Consider the following 23,959-nt stretch of genomic DNA (forward strand, 5'->3'; position numbering starts at 1 on the left):
TTCTGACCTTGATTCAATGACTTGACTGAGCTCATTTGAGCTGTATATCTTAAAGCAGCCAGGAGCAGTTCATCAAAGTATAAAACATGTCACTTCCTGTAGCCACCAGGGGGCGCTGTAATTTCAAGTCATAATTTCTGTGTAGATGTCATCAGGATGGCACCCTTGTCTTACATGTCTAGTTTGGACTCGATTGGACAATGTATGTCCGAGATACAGAACCTCGTGTTTTGATGGCGTTTAATCAAACTCAAGACGCCACGCCACGGTCACACGGTGTGACGAAAGGTCAATCTCTTAATCACTTTTTATCTCCATCTTGTTGTGATGGCACTGATCTTAATTTGAAGTTAATCTGATGAAAGCCCTGGGACAAGTGCATCAAGTAAAAATGTGGAATATGGAAAAAAAATGGCCACTTAATCCAAAATGGCGGCCTCCCTGTTTGGTCAAGCATACCTATCCAAGATATTTTTTTGTTTGTTATGAAACGACACATGTCCCGATAGATTTGTATAAATGTCGGCCATCGTAGTGCCGGGGTTGCCCTATAGGGGGCGCTGGTCAGTTTTTTTGCCACGCCCATTTCTTAAAACCATATGAATATCTTCAGGGGGGGGCTGTTGTTACACACATGTAGTTTGAGAGAGATAGAATCATGAACACTGAAGTTACAGCAATTTCGTGTTTCACGGCGAGTTGATGAACTTTAATGCCACGCCATTCATATGGCGTTTGACGAAAAGTCACGGTAATCTTATGTCTTCATTGTCAATGTCTTGGGACCCATTTGATATAGTTTGACATGGTTGAGGTCAGTGGATGAGGAGAAATTCATCCAAGTGTAAGACAAGCAAAAAACAAGACATTTCCTGTTGCCACCAGGGGGCGCTGCGGTTTTAAGTCATCATTTATGCATAGATGTCATCAGGCGGGGACTATTGTCTTATATGTCTAGTTTGGACTTGATTGGAACATGTATGTCCGAGATACAGATGCCCGTGTTTTGATGGCGTGTAACCAATTTTTAACGCCATGCCACGGTCACACGGTGTGATAAAAAAAAAATCCCTCAATCATTTTTTATCTCCATCTTGTTGTGATGACACTCATCTGAATTTGAAGTTGATCTGATGAAAGCCCTGGGACAAGTACGTAAAAGTAAAAATGTGGGATATTGCCAAAATGGCCACTAAAAGCAAAATGGCGGACTTCCTGTTGCGTTTTTCATAATGCTCCATGAGACTTTTTTTCATGACTGGTCACGATACACCTATATCCAGATTTTGATGAAAATCCGTTATGTGGAAACCTAGGGGCTGGTTCCAGGGGGCGCTGTAGAGCCATTTTGCCAAGCCCAATTCCAATTACTCCAGAATACTAAAATATCCGCAGACCTTGAATTTCCTGCAAAGTTTCATAACTTTTTGAGCATGTCTAGACCCTGAAAAAGCCCCCCAAAGGGAAATAATAATAATAATAATAATAATAATAAAAATCCTTACAGATTCAATAGGGCCTCTCACCATTCGGTGCTCGGGCCCTAACTAGGGCTACGTTGTAGCACTTGCGGGCCCGAGCACCCGCACGTTGAAGCCTGTTGCGGTCGGTGGAGAGAGCGATCGATGACCAAGCGCACATCATCGATCGAGCATGCACTTCTCCACGTTAAATGCGTTTTGCGCTCTGCGGCAGTAGGTTTGCCAGTAGGTGGCGCCATCACTATTATTACGCACAGACATATATATCTGTTCATGTAGGCGCTCTGATGTAGCGTGGGCAATTTTGTGTCAATTGGACAATGTTAACACAACTTAATTTTCACACTGATCAGTAGGTGGCGCTATGACCCTGAACTAATATTCATATATGGAGCTGTTCTATTCAGGATTGTGATCATAGGTCAGTAGTTTGGAGCCGGTTGGATAATGCAGAGTGGATTAACAAAGTACTTCCTGTTTCCTGGCGAATCAGTAGGTGGCGCTATGACACTGAGGAAATATTGACACATAGAGCTGTTCAGGCTTGGACTCTGACCATGTGACAGAAGTTTTGTAGTGATAGGACAATGCACAGTGGAGTTATGATAACATCGTGTCCTTTGGCGAAGGAAAATCCTTCGCCGCACATCAATGTTTACACGGTTTGAGGAAACGTCACAATTCTGACCATGATCTAATGACTTGACTGATCTGATTTGAGCTGTATATTGTAAATCAGCCAGGAGCAGTTCATCAAAGTATAAAACATGTCACTTCCTGTAGCCACCAGGGGGCGCTGTAATTTCAAGTCATAATTTCTGTGTAGATGTCATCAGGATGGCACCCTTGTCTTACATGTCTAGTTTGGACTCGATTGGACAATGTATGTCCGAGATACAGAACCTCGTGTTTTGATGGCGTTTAATCAAACTCAAGACGCCACGCCACGGTCACACGGTGTGACGAAAGGTCAATCTCTTAATCACTTTTTATCTCCATCTTGTTGTGATGGCACTGATCTTAATTTGAAGTTAATCTGATGAAAGCCCTGGGACAAGTGCATCAAGTAAAAATGTGGAATATGGAAAAAAAATGGCCACTTAATCCAAAATGGCGGCCTCCCTGTTTGGTCAAGCATACCTATCCAAGATATTTTTTTGTTTGTTATGAAACGACACATGTCCCGATAGATTTGTATAAATGTCGGCCATCGTAGTGCCGGGGTTGCCCTATAGGGGGCGCTGGTCAGTTTTTTTGCCACGCCCATTTCTTAAAACCATATGAATATCTTCAGGGGGGGGCTGTTGTTACACACATGTAGTTTGAGAGAGATAGAATCATGAACACTGAAGTTACAGCAATTTCGTGTTTCACGGCGAGTTGATGAACTTTAATGCCACGCCATTCATATGGCGTTTGACGAAAAGTCACGGTAATCTTATGTCTTCATTGTCAATGTCTTGGGACCCATTTGATACAGTTTGACATGGTTGAGGTCAGTGGATGAGGAGAAATTCATCCAAGTGTAAGACAAGCAAAAAACAAGACATTTCCTGTTGCCACCAGGGGGCGCTGCGGTTTTAAGTCATCATTTATGCATAGATGTCATCAGGCGGGGACTATTGTCTTACATGTCTAGTTTGGACTTGATTGGAACATGTATGTCCGAGATACAGATGCCCGTGTTTTGATGGCGTGTAACCAATTTTTAACGCCATGCCACGGTCACACGGTGTGATAAAAAAAAAATCCCTCAATCACTTTTTATCTCCATCTTGTTGTGATGACACTCATCTGAATTTGAAGTTGATCTGATGAAAGCCCTGGGACAAGTACGTAAAAGTAAAAATGTGGGATATTGCCAAAATGGCCACTAAAAGCAAAATGGCGGACTTCCTGTTGCGTTTTTCATAATGCTCCATGAGACTTTTTTTCATGACTGGTCACGATACACCTATATCCAGATTTTGATGAAAATCCGTTATGTGGAAACCTAGGGGCTGGTTCCAGGGGGCGCTGTAGAGCCATTTTGCCACGCCCAATTCCAATTACTCCAGAATACTAAAATATCCGCAGACCTTGAATTTCCTGCAAAGTTTCATAACTTTTTGAGCATGTCTAGACCCTGAAAAAGCCCCCCAAAGGGAAATAATAATAATAATAATAATAATAATAATAATAATAATAATAATAATAAAAATCCTTACAGATTCAATAGGGCCTCTCACCATTCGGTGCTCGGGCCCTAATAATAATAATAATAAAAATCCTTACAGATTCAATAGGGCCTCTCACCATTCGGTGCTCGGGCCCTAATAATAATAAAAATCCTTACAGATTCAATAGGGCCTCTCACCATTCGGTGCTCGGGCCCTAATAATAAAAATCCTTACAGATTCAATAGGGCCTCTCACCATTCGGTGCTCGGGCCCTAACTAGGGCTACGTTGTAGCACTTGCGGGCCCGAGCACCCGCACGTTGAAGCCTGTTGCGGTCGGTGGAGAGAGCGATCGATGACCAAGCGCACATCATCGATCGAGCATGCACTTCTCCACAATAAATGCGTTTTGCGCTCTGCGGCAGTAGGATTGCCAGTAGGTGGCGCCATCACTATTATTACGCACAGACATCTATTTATCTGTTCATGTAGGCGCTCTGATGTAGCGTGAGCAATTTTGTGTCAATCGGACAATGTTAACACAACTTAATATTCACACTGATCAGTAGGTGGCGCTATGACCCTGAACTAATATTTATATGTGGAGCTGTTCAGATTAGTATTGTGATCATAGGTCAGTAGTTTGGAGCCGGTTGGATAATGCAGAGTGGATTAACAAAGTACTTCCTGTTTCCTGGCAAATCAGTAGGTGGCGCTATGACACTGAGGAAATATTGACACATAGAGCTGTTCAGGCTTGTACTCTTATCATGTGACAGAAGTTTGGTAGTGATAGGACAATGCACAGTGGACTTATGAAAACATTGTGTCCTTTGGCGAAGGATGATCCTTCGCCAAACATCAATGTTTACATGGTTTGAGGAAATGTCACAATTCTGACCTTGATTCAATGACTTGACTGAGCTCATTTGAGCTGTATATCTTAAAGCAGCCAGGAGCAGTTCATCAAAGTATAAAACATGTCACTTCCTGTAGCCAACAGGGGGCGCTGTAATTTCAAGTCATAATTTCTGTGTAGATGTCATCAGGATGGCACCCTTGTCTTACATGTCTAGTTTGGACTCGATTGGACAATGTATGTCCGAGATACAGAACCTCGTGTTTTGATGGCGTTTAATCAAACTCAAGACGCCACGCCACGGTCACACGGTGTGACGAAAGGTCAATCTCTTAATCACTTTTTATCTCCATCTTGTTGTGATGGCACTGATCTTAATTTGAAGTTAATCTGATGAAAGCCCTGGGACAAGTGCATCAAGTAAAAATGTGGAATATGGAAAAAAAATGGCCACTTAATCCAAAATGGCGGCCTCCCTGTTTGGTCAAGCATACCTATCCAAGATATTTTTTTGTTTGTTATGAAACGACACATGTCCCGATAGATTTGTATAAATGTCGGCCATCGTAGTGCCGGGGTTGCCCTATAGGGGGCGCTGGTCAGTTTTTTTGCCACGCCCATTTCTTAAAACCATATGAATATCTTCAGGGGGGGGCTGTTGTTACACACATGTAGTTTGAGAGAGATAGAATCATGAACACTGAAGTTACAGCAATTTCGTGTTTCACGGCGAGTTGATGAACTTTAATGCAACGCCATTCATATGGCGTTTGACGAAAAGTCACGGTAATCTTATGTCTTCATTGTCAATGTCTTGGGACCCATTTGATACAGTTTGACATGGTTGAGGTCAGTGGATGAGGAGAAATTCATCCAAGTGTAAGACAAGCAAAAAACAAGACATTTCCTGTTGCCACCAGGGGGCGCTGCGGTTTTAAGTCATCATTTATGCATAGATGTCATCAGGCGGGGACTATTGTCTTACATGTCTAGTTTGGACTTGATTGGAACATGTATGTCCGAGATACAGATGCCCGTGTTTTGATGGCGTGTAACCAATTTTTAACGCCATGCCACGGTCACACGGTGTGATAAAAAAAAAATCCCTCAATCATTTTTTATCTCCATCTTGTTGTGATGACACTCATCTGAATTTGAAGTTGATCTGATGAAAGCCCTGGGACAAGTACGTAAAAGTAAAAATGTGGGATATTGCCAAAATGGCCACTAAAAGCAAAATGGCGGACTTCCTGTTGCGTTTTTCATAATGCTCCATGAGACTTTTTTTCATGACTGGTCACGATACACCTATATCCAGATTTTGATGAAAATCCGTTATGTGGAAACCTAGGGGCTGGTTCCAGGGGGCGCTGTAGAGCCATTTTGCCACGCCCAATTCCAATTACTCCAGAATACTAAAATATCCGCAGACCTTGAATTTCCTGCAAAGTTTCATAACTTTTTGAGCATGTCTAGACCCTGAAAAAGCCCCCCAAAGGGAAATAATAATAATAATAATAATAATAATAATAATAATAATAATAATAATAATAATAATAATAATAATAATAATAATAAAAATCCTTACAGATTCAATAGGGCCTCTCACCATTCGGTGCTCGGGCCCTAATAATAATAAAAATCCTTACAGATTCAATAGGGCCTCTCACCATTCGGTGCTCGGGCCCTAACGAGCACCCACACGTTGAAGCCTGTTGCGGTCGGTGGAGAGAGCGATCGATGACCAAGCGCACATCATCGATCGAGCATGCACTTCTCCACGTTAAATGCGTTTTGCGCTCTGCGGCAGTAGGTTTGCCAGTAGGTGGCGCCATCACTATTATTACGCACAGACATATATATCTGTTCATGTAGGCGCTCTGATGTAGCGTGAGCAATTTTGTGTCAATCGGACAATGTTAACACAACTTAATTTTCACACTGATCAGTAGGTGGCGCTCTGACCCTGAACTAATATTTATATGTGGAGCTGTTCAGATCAGTATTGTGATCATAGGTCAGTAGTTTGGAGCCGGTTGGATAATGCAGAGTGGATTAACAAAGTACTTCCTGTTTCCTGGCGAATCAGTAGGTGGCGCTATGACACTGAGGAAATATTGACACATAGAGCTGTTCAGGCTTGTACTCTTATCATGTGACAGAAGTTTGGTAGTGATAGGACAATGCACAGTGGACTTATGAAAACATCGTGTCCTTTGGCGAAGGATGATCCTTCGCCGCACCTCAACGTTTAAATGGTTTGAGGAAATGTCACAATTCTGACCTTGATTCAATGACTTGACTGAGCTCATTTGAGCTGTATATCTTAAAGCAGCCAAGAGCAGTTCATCAAAGTATAAAACATGACACTTCCTGTTACCACCAGGGGGCGCTGTGATTTCAAGTCATTATTTCTGTGTAGATGTCATCAAGCCGGAGTTCTTGACTTGCATGTCTAGTTTGGACTTGATTGGACCATGTATGTTCGAGATACAGATGCTCGTGTTTTGATGGCGTGTAACCAAACTTTAACGCCACGCAACGGTCACACGGTGTGAACGGAAAAAAAATCCCTAAATTACTTTTATCTCAATCTTGTTGTGATGACACTCATCTGAATTTGAAGTTGATCTGATGAAAGCTCTACGAGAAGTAAATCAAAGTAAAAATGTGGAATAGGGCCAAAATGGCCCCTAAATCCAAAATGGCGGGCTTCCTGTTTAGTCTAGCATATCTATCCTAGAGACTTATTTGTTTGTTATGAAAAGACACATGCCCAAATCGATTTTTGTAAATGTCGGCCAATCGTAGTGCCGGGGCTGCCCGTTAGGGGGCGCTAGTCAGTTATTTAGCCACGCCCATTCCTTAAAACCATATGAAAATCTTCAGGGGGGGGATGTTGTTGCACACATGTAGTTTGAGTGAGATAGAACCATGAACACTGAAGTTAAAGCAATTTCGTGTTTCACGGCGAGGTGATGAACTTTGATGCCACGCCATTAATATGGCGTTTGACGAAAAGTCACAGTTATCTTATGTCTTCATTATCAATGTCTTGAGACCCATTTGGTACAGTTTGACATGGTTGAGGTCAGTGGATGAGGAGGAATACATCCAAGTGTAAGACAAGCAAAAAACAAGACATTTCCTGGTTCCACCAGGGGGCGCTGTGATTTTGAGTCATTATTTCTGTGTAGATGTCCTCAGGCCGGGACTCTTGTCCTACATGTCTAGTTTGGACTTGATTGGACCATGTATGTTCGAGATACAGATGCTCGTGTTTTGATGGCGTGGAACCAAATTTTGACTTCACGCCACGGTCACACGAAGTGACGGAAAAAAATTCCGTTGATTATTTTTTTTCTCAATCTTGTTGTGATGACACTCATCTAATTTTTAAGTTGATCTGATGAAAGCTCTACGACAAGTACATTAAAGTAAAAATGTGGAATTTGGCCAAAATGGCCACTAAATCCAAAATGGCGGGCTTCCTGTTGCATTTTTCATAATGCTCCAATAGACTTTTTTCTATGATTAGTCATGTTACACCAGTGTCTAGATTTTGGTGAAAATCGCTTATGTGGAAACCTAGGGGCTGGTTCCAGGGGGCGCTGTTGAGCCATTTTGCCACGCCCATTTCCAAATACTCCAGAATACGTAAATTTTCACCACTCTCTAATTTACTGGAAAGTTTAAAAACTTTTTGAGCACGTTGAAGCCCTCAAAAAGCCAATTCATTGTTCGGAGAATAATAAGAATAATAATAATAAGAATAATGCCTACAATTTCAATAGGGCCTCTCACCATTCGGTGCTCGGGCCCTAACTAGGGCTACGTTGTAGCACTTGCGGGCCCGAGCACCCGCACGTTGAAGCCTGTTGCGGTCGGTGGAGAGAGCGATCGATGACCAAGCGCACATCATCGATCGAGCATGCACTTCTCCACGTTAAATGCGTTTTGCGCTCTGCGGCAGTAGGTTTGCCAGTAGGTGGCGCCATCACTATTATTACGCACAGACATATATATCTGTTCATGTAGGCGCTCTGATGTAGCGTGAGCAATTTTGTGTCAATTGGACAATGTTAACACAACTTAATTTTCACACTGATCAGTAGGTGGCGCTATGACCCTGAACTAATATTTATATGTGGAGCTGTTCAGAATAGTATTGTGATCATAGGTCAGTAGTTTGGAGCCGGTTGGATAATGCAGAGTGGATTAACAAAGTACTTCCTGTTTCCTGGCGAATCAGTAGGTGGCGCTATGACACTGAGGAAATATTGACACATAGAGCTGTTCAGGCTTGGACTCTGACCATGTGACAGAAGTTTTGTAGTGATAGGACAATGCACAGTGGAGTTATGATAACATCGTGTCCTTTGGCGAAGGAAAATCCTTCGCCGCACATCAATGTTTACACGGTTTGAGGAAACGTCACAATTCTGACCATGATCTAATGACTTGACTGATCTGATTTGAGCTGTATATTGTAAATCAGCCAGGAGCAGTTCATCAAAGTATAAAACATGTCACTTCCTGTAGCCACCAGGGGGCGCTGTAATTTCAAGTCATAATTTCTGTGTAGATGTCATCAGGATGGCACCCTTGTCTTACATGTCTAATTTGGACTCGATTGGACAATGTATGTCCGAGATACAGAACCTCGTGTTTTGATGGCGTTTAATCAAACTCAAGACGCCACGCCACGGTCACACGGTGTGACGAAAGGTCAATCTCTTAATCACTTTTTATCTCCATCTTGTTGTGATGGCACTGATCTTAATTTGAAGTTAATCTGATGAAAGCCCTGGGACAAGTGCATCAAGTAAAAATGTGGAATATGGAAAAAAAATGGCCACTTAATCCAAAATGGCGGCCTCCCTGTTTGGTCAAGCATACCTATCCAAGATATTTTTTTGTTTGTTATGAAACAACACATGTCCCGATAGATTTGTATAAATGTCGGCCATCGTAGTGCCGGGGTTGCCCTATAGGGGGCGCTGGTCAGTTTTTTTGCCACGCCCATTTCTTAAAACCATATGAATATCTTCAGGGGGGGGCTGTTGTTACACACATGTAGTTTGAGAGAGATAGAATCATGAACACTGAAGTTACAGCAATTTCGTGTTTCACGGCGAGTTGATGAACTTTAATGCCACGCCATTCATATGGCGTTTGACGAAAAGTCACGGTAATCTTATGTCTTCATTGTCAATGTCTTGGGACCCATTTGATACAGTTTGACATGGTTGAGGTCAGTGGATGAGGAGAAATTCATCCAAGTGTAAGACAAGCAAAAAACAAGACATTTCCTGTTGCCACCAGGGGGCGCTGCGGTTTTAAGTCATCATTTATGCATAGATGTCATTAGGCGGGGACTTTTGTCTTACATGTCTAGTTTGGACTTGATTGGAACATGTATGTCCGAGATACAGATGCCCGTGTTTTGATGGCGTGTAACCAATTTTTAACGCCATGCCACGGTCACACGGTGTGATAAAAAAAAAATCCCTCAATCATTTTTTATCTCCATCTTGTTGTGATGACACTCATCTGAATTTGAAGTTGATCTGATGAAAGCCCTGGGACAAGTACGTAAAAGTAAAAATGTGGGATATTGCCAAAATGGCCACTAAAAGCAAAATGGCGGACTTCCTGTTGCGTTTTTCATAATGCTCCATGAGACTTTTTTTCATGACTGGTCACGATACACCTATATCCAGATTTTGATGAAAATCCGTTATGTGGAAACCTAGGGGCTGGTTCCAGGGGGCGCTGTAGAGCCATTTTGCCACGCCCAATTCCAATTACTCCGGAATACTAAAATATCCGCAGACCTTGAATTTCCTGCAAAGTTTCATAACTTTTTGAGCATGTCTAGACCCTGAAAAAGCCCCCCAAAGGGAAATAATAATAATAATAATAATAATAATAATAATAATAACTAGGGCTACGTTGTAGCACTTGCGGGCCCGAGCACCCGCACGTTGAAGCCTGTTGCGGTCGGTGGAGAGAGCGATCGATGACCAAGCGCACATCATCGATCGAGCATGCACTTCTCCACGTTGCATGCGTTTTGCGCTCTGCGGCAGTAGGTTTGCCAGTAGGTGGCGCCATCACTATTATTACGCACAGACATATAGATCTCTTCATGTAGGCGCTCTGATGTAGCGTGAGCAATTTTGTGTCAATTGGACAATGTTAACACAACTGAATTTTCACACTGATCAGTAGGTGGCGCTATGACCCTGAACTAATATTTATATGTGGAGCTGTTCAGATCAGTATTGTGATCATAGGTCAGTAGTTTGGAGCCGGTTGGATAATGCAGAGTGGATTAACAAAGTACTTCCTGTTTCCTGGCGAATAAGTAGGTGGCGCTATGACACTGAGGAAATATTGACACATAGAGCTGTTCAGGCTTGTACTCTTATCATGTGACAGAAGTTTTGTAGTGATAGGACAATGCACAGTGGAGTTATGATAACATCGTGTCCTTTGGCGAAGGAAAATCCTTCGCCGCACATCAATGTTTACACGGTTTGAGGAAACGTCACAATTCTGACCATGATCTAATGACTTGACTGATCTGATTTGAGCTGTATATTGTAAATCAGCCAGGAGCAGTTCATCAAAGTATAAAACATGTCACTTCCTGTAGCCACCAGGGGGCGCTGTAATTTCAAGTCATAATTTCTGTGTAGATGTCATCAGGATGGCACCCTTGTCTTACATGTCTAGTTTGGACTCGATTGGACAATGTATGTCCGAGATACAGAACCTCGTGTTTTGATGGCGTTTAATCAAACTCAAGACGCCACGCCACGGTCACACGGTGTGACGAAAGGTCAATCTCTTAATCACTTTTTATCTCCATCTTGTTGTGATGGCACTGATCTTAATTTGAAGTTAATCTGATGAAAGCCCTGGGACAAGTGCATCAAGTAAAAATGTGGAATATGGAAAAAAAATGGCCACTTAATCCAAAATGGCGGCCTCCCTGTTTGGTCAAGCATACCTATCCAAGATATTTTTTTGTTTGTTATGAAACGACACATGTCCCGATAGATTTGTATAAATGTCGGCCATCGTAGTGCCGGGGTTGCCCTATAGGGGGCGCTGGTCAGTTTTTTTGCCACGCCCATTTCTTAAAACCATATGAATATCTTCAGGGGGGGGCTGTTGTTACACACATGTAGTTTGAGAGAGATAGAATCATGAACACTGAAGTTACAGCAATTTCGTGTTTCACGGCGAGTTGATGAACTTTAATGCCACGCCATTCATATGGCGTTTGACGAAAAGTCACGGTAATCTTATGTCTTCATTGTCAATGTCTTGGGACCCATTTGATACAGTTTGACATGGTTGAGGTCAGTGGATGAGGAGAAATTCATCCAAGTGTAAGACAAGCAAAAAACAAGACATTTCCTGTTGCCACCAGGGGGCGCTGCGGTTTTAAGTCATCATTTATGCATAGATGTCATCAGGCGGGGACTGTTGTCTTACATGTCTAGTTTGGACTTGATTGGAACATGTATGTCCGAGATACAGATGCCCGTGTTTTGATGGCGTGTAACCAATTTTTAACGCCATGCCACGGTCACACGGTGTGATAAAAAAAAAATCCCTCAATCATTTTTTATCTCCATCTTGTTGTGATGACACTCATCTGAATTTGAAGTTGATCTGATGAAAGCCCTGGGACAAGTACGTAAAAGTAAAAATGTGGGATATTGCCAAAATGGCCACTAAAAGCAAAATGGCGGACTTCCTGTTGCGTTTTTCATAATGCTCCGTGAGACTTTTTTTCATGACTGGTCACGATACACCTATATCCAGATTTTGATGAAAATCCGTTATGTGGAAACCTAGGGGCTGGTTCCAGGGGGCGCTGTAGAGCCATTTTGCCACGCCCAATTCCAATTACTCCAGAATACTAAAATATCCGCAGACCTTGAATTTCCTGCAAAGTTTCATAACTTTTTGAGCATGTCTAGACCCTGAAAAAGCCCCCCAAAGGGAAATAATAATAATAATAATAATAATAATAATAAAAATCCTTACAGATTCAATAGGGCCTCTCACCATTCGGTGCTCGGGCCCTAATAATAAAAATCCTTACAGATTCAATAGGGCCTCTCACCATTCGGTGCTCGGGCCCTAACTAGGGCTACGTTGTAGCACTAACGGGCCCGAGCACAGGCAATTTCAAGTCTGTTGCGGTCGGGGAAGAGAGAGCGATCGATGACCAAGCGCACGTCTCTGCCTTGCGTGCGTTTTAAGCTCTGCAGCAAGAATAAACGCTTCACTTCCTGTAGCCAGCAGGTGGCGCTAGGATTTTAAGTCATGGTGTCCTTGTAGATGTCATCAGATCGCGACTCTTGTCTTACATGTCTAGTTTGGAGTTGATTGGACCAAATATGTCCAAGATACAGACGCTCGTGTTTTGATGGCATGTGATCAGACTTTGACTCCACGCCATGGTCAGAGTATGGTGTTTTCCTATTTTTTAGCAGGTAAAAATACCAGTTAAATGTCAACAGTTGTCTTTATTGTCGTTCTGTTATTTAATAAATGCAACAAACTATAGTTTTTATATATATTGTATAACTATATATATATATATGTATATATATAACTTCATAACCTGTGTTATCAAATATGTTGTGCGGCTCCAGACAGATTTAAATTGGGGGAAGAGGGGACGAAATGGCTTTTTCAATAGTTACATTTTGTGTCTTGATCAAACCATGGTGTTACACTGACCTCTGGTGCCTTAATATTGGCACTACAGGTGTAATTCAATATTAAGTCACTAGAGAGCAGTGTTGGACCATTAACTACAGACATGGTGTTTTCATTTTGTTTATCAAATTTATAAGCCTCACCACGGTCACACAGATTGATGAAAAGTTTAAATTTTGATAACTTTAGATCTTCATCTTGTTTTGTACACATGCATCAAATTTTTACGTTGATTTGATGAAGGCCCTACGAGAAGTGAGTCAAACTGTAAGACATAGAAAAACAAGACATTTGCTGTTGCCACCAGGGGACGCTGTGATTTTAAGTCACGATTTCTGTACCGATGTCTTCAGGTCGCGACTCTTGTCTTATGTGTATAGTTTGGACTCGATTGGACAAAATATGTCCAAGATACAGGAGCCTGTGTTTTGATGGTGTTTAATCAAACTTTGAGGCCACACCACGGTCAGACGGTTTTGCTAAAACTTAATCCTTCAATAACTTTAGATCTCCATTTTGTTGTGATGACGATCGTCTAAATTGTAAGTTGATTTGATGAAAGCTGTAGGAGGAGTACTTAAAAGAAAAAATATCGAATATGACCAAAATGGCCACTAAAGTCAAACTGGCGGGCTTCCTGTTGCGTTATTCATAATGCACTGATGGACTTTTTTGTGCATCTAGTCATGATACACAATAGTCTTTGTTTTTTTTGATGATCGGTGAATGCTAAATGAGGGGCTTTTCCGTAGGTGGCGCTATTGAGCGGTTTTGACACACCCGTTCCCAAATACTTCAGAATACGTAAACTTGCGCACATTTCTAATTTACTGTACACTTTAGAAACTTTTTGAGCACGTTAAAGCCCTCAAAAAGCCAATTCACTGAGCGAAGAAAAATAATAATAATAATAATCTTTTCAATTTCAATAGGTCCTCTCACCGATTTCGGTGCTCGGGCCCTAATAATAATAATAAGAACTAGGGCTACGTTGTAGCACTAACGGGCCCGAGCACAGGCAATTTCAAGTCTGTTGCGGTCGGGGAAGAGAGAGCGATCGATGACCAAGCGCACGTCTCTGCCTTGCGTGCGTTTTAAGCTCTGCAGCAAGAATAAACGCTTCACTTCCTGTAGCCAGCAGGTGGCGCTATGGTTTTAAGTCATGGTGTCTTTGTAGATGTCATCAGGTCGCGACTCTTGTCTTACATGTCTAGTTTGGAGTCGATGGGACCAAATATGTCTAAGATATAGAAGCTTGTGTTTTCATGGCGTTCATCACACTTTGCCGCCACGCCACGGTCAGACGGTGTGTCAGAAAGTTGTTTCTTTGATAACTTTTTATCTCCATATTGTTGTGATGACACTCATCTAAATTTTTTGTTGATCTGATGAAAGCTCTCCGAGAAGTACATAAAAATAGAACATGTACCAAAAACAAGACATTTCCTGCTGCCAACAGGGGGCGCTGTCATTTTAAGTCAAGATTTTTGTGTTGTTGTCTTCAGGTCGCGACTCTTGTCTTACATGTGTAGTTTGGAGTCCATGGGACCAAATATGTCTGAGATATAGAAGCTCGTGTTTTGATGGCGTTTCGTCACACTTTGACGCCCCGCCACAGTCAGACGGTGTGGCGAAAAGTTTTTTCTTTGATAACTTTAGATCTTCATTTTGTTGTGATGACAGTCGTCTAAATTTTAAGTTGATCTGATGAAAGCTCTACGAGAAGTGCATTAAAGTAAAAAATGATGGAATATGACCAAAATAGTCACTAAATCAAAAATGGCGGGCTTCCTGTTGCGTTTTTCATAATGCTCCAAGAGGCTTTTTTGTACATCTGGTGATGATACACAACTGTCTTCAATTTCGTGAGGATCAGTGAATGCTAAATGAGGTGCATCTCCGTAAATGAGGGGCTCTCCGTTGGTGGCGCTGTTGAGCCATTTTGCCACGCCCATTTCCAAATACCCCAGAATACGTAAATTTTCACGACTTTCTAACTTACTGCAAACTTTTACAACTTTTTGAGCATGATAAAGCCCTCAAAAAGCCAATTCATTAACGACACAGCAAAATAATAATAACGAGAAGTACATAAAAATACAACATGTACCAAAAACAAGACATTTCCTGCTGCCACCAGGGGGCGCTGTCATTTTAAGTCAAGATTTTTATGTTTTTGTCTTCAGGTCGCGACTCTTGTCTTACATGTGTAGTTTGGAGTCCATGGGACCAAATATGTCTGAGATATAGAAGCTCGTGTTTTGATGGTGTTTCGTCACACTTTGACGCCCCGCCACAGTCAGACGGTGTGGCGAAAAGTTTTTTCTTTGATAACTTTAGATCTTCATTTTGTTGTGATGACAGTCGTCTAAATTTTAAGTTGATCTGATGAAAGCTCTACGAGAAGTGCATTAAAGTAAAAAATGATGGAATATGACCAAAATAGTCACTAAATCAAAAATGGCGGGCTTCCTGTTGCGTTTTTCATAATGCTCCAAGAGGCTTTTTTGTACATCTGGTGATGATACACAACTGTCTTCAATTTCGTGAGGATCAGTGAATGCTAAATGAGGTGCATCTCCGTAAATGAGGGGCTCTCCGTTGGTGGCGCTGTTGAGCCATTTTGCCACGCCCATTTCCAAATACCCCAGAATACGTAAATTTTCACGACTTTCTAACTTACTGCAAACTTTTACAACTTTTTGAGCATGGTAAAACCCTCAAAAAGCCAATTCATTAACGACACAGCAAAATAATAATAATAGGAATAATAATAATCATTTCAATTTCAATAGGTCCTCTCACCGATTTCGGTGCTCGGGCCCTAATAAGAATCATTTCAATTTCAATAGGTCCTCTCACCGATTTCGGTGCTCGGGCCCTAATAATAATCTTTTCAATTTCAATAGGTCCTCTCACCGATTTCGGTGCTCGGGCCCTAATAAATATATATATATATGTATATATATAACTTTATAACCTGTGTTATCAAATATGTTGTGCGGCTCCAGACAGATTTAAATTGGGGGAAGAGGGGACAAAATGGCTTTTTCAATAGTTACATTTTGTGTCTCAATCAAACCATGGTGTTACACTGACCTCTGGTGCCTTAATATTGGCACTACAGGTGTAATTCAATATTAAGTCACTAGAGAGCAGTGTTGGACCATTAACTACAGACATGGTGTTTTCATTTTGTTTATCAAATTTATAAGCCTCACCACGGTCACACAGATTGATGAAAAGTTTAAATTTTGATAACTTTAGATCTTCATCTTGTTTTGTACACATGCATCAAATTTTTACGTTGATTTGATGAAGGCCCTACGAGAAGTGAGTCAAACTGTAAGACATAGAAAAACAAGACATTTGCTGTTGCCACCAGGGGACGCTGTGATTTTAAGTCACGATTTCTGTACCGATGTCTTCAGGTCGCGACTCTTGTCTTATGTGTATAGTTTGGACTCGATTGGACAAAATATGTCCAAGATACAGGAGCCTGTGTTTTGATGGCGTTTAATCAAACTTTGAGGCCACACCACGGTCAGACGGTTTTGCTAAAACTTAATCCTTCAATAACTTTAGATCTCCATTTTGTTGTGATGACGATCGTCTAAATTGTAAGTTGATTTGATGAAAGCTGTAGGAGGAGTACTTAAAAGAAAAAATATCGAATATGACCAAAATGGCCACTAAAGTCAAACTGGCGGGCTTCCTGTTGCGTTATTCATAATGCACTGATGGACTTTTTTGTGCATCTAGTCATGATACACAATAGTCTTTGTTTTTTTTGATGATCGGTGAATGCTAAATGAGGGGCTTTTCCGTAGGTGGCGCTATTGAGCGGTTTTGACACACCCGTTCCCAAATACTTCAGAATACGTAAACTTGCGCACATTTCTAATTTACTGTACACTTTAGAAACTTTTTGAGCACGTTAAAGCCCTCAAAAAGCCAATTCACTGAGCGAAGAAAAATAATAATAATAATAATCTTTTCAATTTCAATAGGTCCTCTCACCGATTTCGGTGCTCGGGCCCTAATAATGCCTACAATTTCAATAGGGCCTCTCACCATTCGGTGCTCGGGCCCTAATAATAATAAGAATAATGCCTACAATTTCAATAGGGCCTCTCACCATTCGGTGCTCGGGCCCTAACTAGGGCTACGTTGTAGCACTAACGGGCCCGAGCACAGGCAATTTCTATTCTGTTGCAGTCGGTGAAGAGAGAACGTTCAATGACCAAGCGCTCGTCTCTGCGTTGCATGCGTTTGTGCACTGCGGCAAGGATTATTGCTTCACTTCCTGTAGCCAGCAGGAGGCTCTATGAACTAGAGGTAAGTAACCTTGAAACCATACAACCAAACCTATTGCTTTAACTAGCACCATATACTTACATGCCTCAAGGCTTTTTTAATATAAAATTGTTATAAAAGTTAGTTTATTTAACACGTCTAATGAACACATTGAAGCAAGTTAACTGCAGAGTCGTATGTTTGGCTGTGACTTTGTTTTATTTTAATAAGTTAATATCAACAGCTACATGTGTAAGTTGCATGTGATAATAACTATGTTTCACCATTATTCTGATACAGGCTGATATATCCACCATTACTATTTTCACATCGTTAATTTAGTCTGTCATGGAGTTGTAGAGTCAATTAGACAGTATAGATAAGATTATAATGTCCACACATCAGTGTTGTAAACACTTCTCCAGTTAATTATATAATTATGTTTTCACACTGAGGGAAGTGGAGAGACTTGATGTGGACTGTTATCAACAGCTCTGTGGGAGATCATCACCTTGAATATTACAGATGAGGTAGAAAGACATTTTATCTATGTGTACAATGTTGTATTTCTTTCTCACGTTTTATCAAAAGCGATTTAAAGTATGTGCATTTAACCATTAGTATACAAACCCAGACCCCAGTACATCGGTTCTATCTGAAATATGTGGTGCTTCATACACAACACAAAACATTCATAACAGTGCGCTTCTGCTCCTCATTAATGCAGCTCCTGATGTCCTCAGCAGCAACATGGTGGAGATTTGCAGCTTCATGCTGGTCAACTGGAAGACAACTGATTAAGATTAAAAGATTAAGATTAAGATCCATTTATTCGTCCCAAACAAATGCACAGACATGCAAAGGCACACTCATGCAGGTAGGGAAATTTAATCTCTGCTTTTTACCCATCTGGTGCAGGACACACAGAGCAGTGAGCGACCATGTACGGCGCTCACGGAGCAGATGTTGGGGGAGTGAGGTGCCTTGCTCAGGGGCACTAGAGAGGGTAGGGAGACTCTTGGATTTTTGGACAGATCAATCCAGGTTTGTCTTTTGTTGTCTCTCCGTGGAGTCGAACCGGAGACGAACCAGAGACCTTCTCTGCCCATAGTCCAAGTTTCTGCCCTCTACACATCACTCCATACGTTGCTCCCTTAACTACAGATGGCCTGCGAATGTCATGGAGTTTTACAGTGAATTAGACAGTTTAGATATGATTTTAATCTCCACACATCAGTGTTGTAAACAGTTCTCAAATTAATTATATAATTATGTTTTCACACTGAGAGAAGTCGAGAGACTTGATGTGGACTGTTATCAATAGCTCTGTGGGAGATTATCACCTTGAATATTACAGATGAGGTAGAAAGACATTTTATCTATTTTTACAATGTTGTATTTCTTTCAGTACTTTTATCAAAAGCGACTTAAAATATGTGCATTTAACCATTAGGATACAAACCCAGACCACAGTACAACGGTTCTATCTGAAATCTGTTGTGCTTCATACACAACTCAAAACATTCTTTAACAGTGCGTTTCTTCTCTTCATAGATGAGGAACTGCAGCACCTGACGTCGTCAGCAGCAACATGGTGGTCAACACGTGGACGACTGCATCATCATCAGAAGCTACACAACACTTCTAAATTCCTCCCTTAAATAAAGATGGCCTGCAACTGTTTGGTGGTGGCAGTCATTGCTAAGTGGCATGGATAAGAATTCATTTCTATCTTCATTATGGTTGGTTAAAATAATAAAAACTTATAACAACAATGTGTATCTTTTGCTTTCTGATTTGATACACTTTAGATAAGAACCCAGTGTTTAATATTTCTGCTTTGCCATAAGAGACAAAACATGGTCAATTGGTCATCACAGCTGTGTCCTTCAGGCTCGTCCGTCCCTAATAAAATGAGAGGAAACATAAAAATAATCAGATCATAATCATTTCATCTTAGGAAATAGGTAGTGTACATCATTTTCAAATTCTCTATGAACACTGTCTGTTCTAGTAAAGTTACAAGGCTATAATGTATTTATATTTAACAAAATAATTCAGGGAAGTCTGCCTGAGATTAACGATGTAAACACTAGTAGACACGGTTATTTTTCACTGTAACACGTGACAGGACATCAACACCGTGACTCTGAATAAAGAGCCTTAGGATACGTAGTGCTCCTTTGCACAGCTGCTCTTACAATGTGTAGCAAGTGCTAAATCTCCATTAGTATAATAGTAATGAAAATCACCCTTCACATAATTGAACATATATTTTCCATGTGAACCGCTTTAACACAGTTCAATTCCGGAGCAAAATATAACTTATACAGTATTTATTAGAGTTACATATGAACAAAGTGTGTATTCTTATTTTCGGTGGATATTCAACTATGTATTTGAATATGCTTTTGGATTAAAACGTGCACTACCATGACAATGAATGTTTAGTATGGAGCTATTTCACATTAAAAGTATTGCATTATAATTTAACACATTATGTATTATGTGCAATACTTTGTAAGTAATGAAAACAGGTCTGTACCTGGAGTCAGTGTTCAGTCTGGTTGGATTCAAGTTGTGTCTCACGCTGGACATCCTAGAGGAACATTGAACACAAATACACAGATATGTTAAGTCATACATGTGCCATGTTATCTGCTTAACAGACTTTTACATGGTAATAATAAAATATTAATTCAAAGTTAATCAGATCATAATCATTTCAGCTTAGGAAATAGGTAGTGCATATTAGCCTACAATTCTGTATGACACTGTCTGTTCTAGTAAAGTTACAAGGCTATGATTTACTCATATTTAACAAAAGAATTCAGTGAAGTCTGTCTGAGATTAACGATTTAAATACTGAAGGTGGGAGAGACGGTTACTTTTCACTGTAACACGTTACAACACTACTCTGAAGAAAGAGCTTTAGGACACGTAATGCTCCTTTGAACAGCTGCTCTTGCAATGCAGATGTGACTTTAAACACTCAGGTTTCTCAGGTTTCAGTTCGCATCGCTAGCCCGCTAGCGAAACTAACTTACAAGCCGACACACAGTCTCCTGTCTCAGAGTCATCCGCATAAAGTAACGCTTATATCTGCTGGGTGGACCCGCTCATGTCGTTTCATGTCGGTGTTTGTCGGTAATAACCCCAATCGAATCGAAGGACAGTTACTGCACCCATGCGAAGATATTGTTAGCTTGCTTGTTAGCGAGCTAGTTAGCCTCCGGCGCTAGCGAAAAACAAGCCGACACACAGTCTCCTGTCTCAGATTCATCCTTATAAACGAACGCTTATCTCTGCTTGGTGGACCTGGGTTCATGGCGGTTGTTTCGGTAACAGCTGGCATTCGCATCGAACCCGTTGATATACACTGAGCTGGTATGTAGCTCCCGGATTAGCGTCCCATAGCTATCATGGCTGATTCAAAGGCACCCTGCGAATCACATTGAAATAAAATACTTAACGTGACTTACCACAGAAATGGAGGCGCAGACATCGTTACCGTGACCGTCAGGAGAAGGAGCAGAACATCAAAGTGTGTAATTTACCGGGTATGTGGGTGTAAGCCATTTCATGAGGCGTTCACTTGTAGCTGGTTGAAGCCGAACTCACAACACACAGCACAGTTTACACTGTGACGTCACGTGAATTTCAAACATCTATATCGCTTAAACGAGGGAGTTAAAATAAAATACACCCCCCTCAGAGTTGTCATGAAGGAAGAACTTAGCGATTGAGACTAAAACCAAAGTTTGAGCAATGCTGTAAAAGGTTTAATTCTCCTCTAAAGTTGGCCACCCTGTAAACACAGTCTGTTAATGCATAGATAACACAATCCATGGTCTGACACTGCCATCTAGTGACTAAATATTGCAGCACATCTGCCAGATATAGATGTTTTCATTCCTCAAACTGGAAGCCACACCACGGTCACACAGTATTATGAAAAGTTGCAATTTCGTTAACTTTAGATCTTCATCTTGTTTTGAACACATGCATCAAATTTTTACGTTGATTTAATGAAGGCCCTACGAGTAGTGAATCAAACTGTAACACATAGAAAAACAAGACATTTGCTGTTGCCACCAGGGGACGCTGTGATTTTAAGTCACGATTTCTGTACCGATGTCTTCAGGTCGCGACTCTTGTGTTATGTGTATAGTTTGGACTCGATTGGACAAAATATGTCCAAGATACAGGAGCCCGTGTTTTGATGGCGTTTAATCAAACTTTGAGGCCACACCACGGTCAGACGGTTTTGCTAAAACTTAATCCTTCAATAACTTTAGATCTCCATTTTGTTGTGATGACGATCGTCTAAATTGTAAGTTGATTTGATGAAAGCTGTAGGAGGAGTACTTCAAAACAAAAATATGGAATATGACCAAAATGGCCACTAAAGTCAAACTGGCGGGCTTCCTGTGGCGTTATTCATAATGCACTGATGGACTTTTTTGTGCATCTAGTCATGATACACAATAGTCTTTGTTTTTTTTGAAGATCGGTGAATGCTAAATGAGGGGCTTTTCCGTAGGTGGCGCTCTTGAGCCATTTTGCCACGCCCTTTTCAAAATACTCCAGAATACGTAAATTTTCGCCGCCTTCGAATTTACTGCAAACTCCTACAACTTTTTGAGCACATTAAAGCCCTCAAAAAGCCAATTCATTTAAGCTAAGAAAAATAATAATAATAATAATAATAATAATCATTTCAATTTCAATAGGGCCTCCCACCGATTTCGGTGCTCGGGCCCTAATAATAATAAAAATCCTTACAGATTCAATAGGGCCTCTCACCATTCGGTGCTCGGGCCCTAATAATATGAATATATGTGAAGTAAGTGTATTTGTATGAGTGGGGGAGCAGAATGTATATGGTGACTGTTCAGAGGGTCAGTGTTGATTGTTCAGAAGCCTAATGGCCTGGAGGAAGAAGCTGTTTGTGTGTCTGGTAGTCCGTGCTCGGATGCTCCGGTAACGTCTGCCAGACAGCAGCAGTGTGAGAAGTCCACAGCCTGTGTGGCTCTGGTCCTTGATGATCTTCAGTGCTCTTCTCAGGCATCTTGTGCTGTAGATGCCTTGCACGGAAGGGAGATGGCAGCCGATGATACCAGGTCAGGTCATCTGTGATGAACACACCGAGGAGCTCACCACCTGGGGTCTGCTCGTCAGGAAGTCCAAGATCCAGTTACACAGGGGGGTTTTAAGACCCAGGCTCCTGAGCTTGGGGACGAGCTTGGCAGGCACAATTGTGTTGAATGCGGAGCTGTAGTCCACGAACATGATCCTCACATATGTGTTGGCCTTCTTCAGGTGGGAGAGGGTGGTGTGTGTTGTCGGGGCGATGGCATCGTCCGTGGATCGGTTTGGGCGGTGAGCAGATGTGGCTTTTGACCAGCCGCTCGAAGCACTTCATGATGGTGGAGGTCAGTGCTACAGGGCGGTAGTCGTTTAAGCAGGTGATGGATGATTTCTTAGGTATGGGGATGATGGTGGCCTGCTTGAAGCAGGAGGGGACTGTCGAGAGATTTAGGGAGAGGTTGAATATGGAGGTGAAGACCTCCGTTAGCTGGTAATAGAGCAGTAATGCTGGTTATGATTTATGACTTTTAATCATAATACTTAATTAGGTGGATTTTATGCTCGCCACAATAGAGCCACCTCCTCGTGTCATAACTAAACTGCAAATTATATTATTTCTATGGTCAGAATCTTGGTCATGTCATTTATTTGTATCAATATATACATTTATTTAGTCAATAAAGTAACATTTTAGTTTTGAGAGCTCAAGATGATGTCTCTAAACTTATTTTGAGACTGACCAGTGATCCAAAACTCAAAGACGAATCATTTAGAAAATAAACAGACATTAAGAGGAGATCAGGAATTCTTCACTTTTCAATATTCTAACGAAATGCTTGATTGATAATTTAATCAACAAGCTTTTGCTTCTGGATTTTCTAAATGATTATTTTGTCTCCCAAGCCAGCAGTTCAGAGCAAGCTGGAAAGAAAACAAAAGATCACAGACAATTCATCTACACATGTAAAAGATAAGACTGGCAAATTAAAAAATATTAATATCTGACATGGGAAAAATTGTATTTCACATTAGTGAGTCATGAAATTGGATTTTATTCTGAAAGCATCATCAGTCAGAAACTTCAACAGTGGTCAAAATCAGTTTTGGATTTTCCTTCTTTTGGCCACTAGGGGGTAGGCATGTTCCATCATAATCTGGTAATTTTGTGAAAAGGAGTTTCCAACAGAACCCTCTATTCCTCTCTTTTCTTTTTCTGTTCAGTGCTTTTTGAACATGAGAAAACTTTCACAGGTGGGTGTTGGATTACAGAAACTGTATTTTAGAAATGTTTAACACTTTACTCTCTCCTTTTGGTCATTTGACCTA

The 23,959-nt window shown here is 41.2% G+C and overlaps 1 long non-coding RNA gene across 1 annotated transcript; it reads right to left on the bottom strand.

Moving 5' to 3' along the window:
- Positions 1 to 18,848: 18,848 nt before the first annotated feature.
- On the bottom strand, positions 18,849 to 21,183 carry LOC128437549 (uncharacterized). Its single transcript, XR_008338227.1, has 3 exons — positions 21,025 to 21,183; positions 20,088 to 20,141; positions 18,849 to 19,447 (listed from the first exon to the last, which is right to left on the bottom strand). It is a non-coding gene; the product is annotated as an uncharacterized LOC128437549 (long non-coding RNA).
- Between the last annotated feature and the right edge of the window lie 2,776 nt (positions 21,184 to 23,959).

This window comes from Pleuronectes platessa, chromosome 3, assembly GCF_947347685.1.
Source record: "Pleuronectes platessa chromosome 3, fPlePla1.1, whole genome shotgun sequence".
Classification (NCBI taxonomy): Eukaryota; Metazoa; Chordata; class Actinopteri; order Pleuronectiformes; family Pleuronectidae; genus Pleuronectes; species Pleuronectes platessa.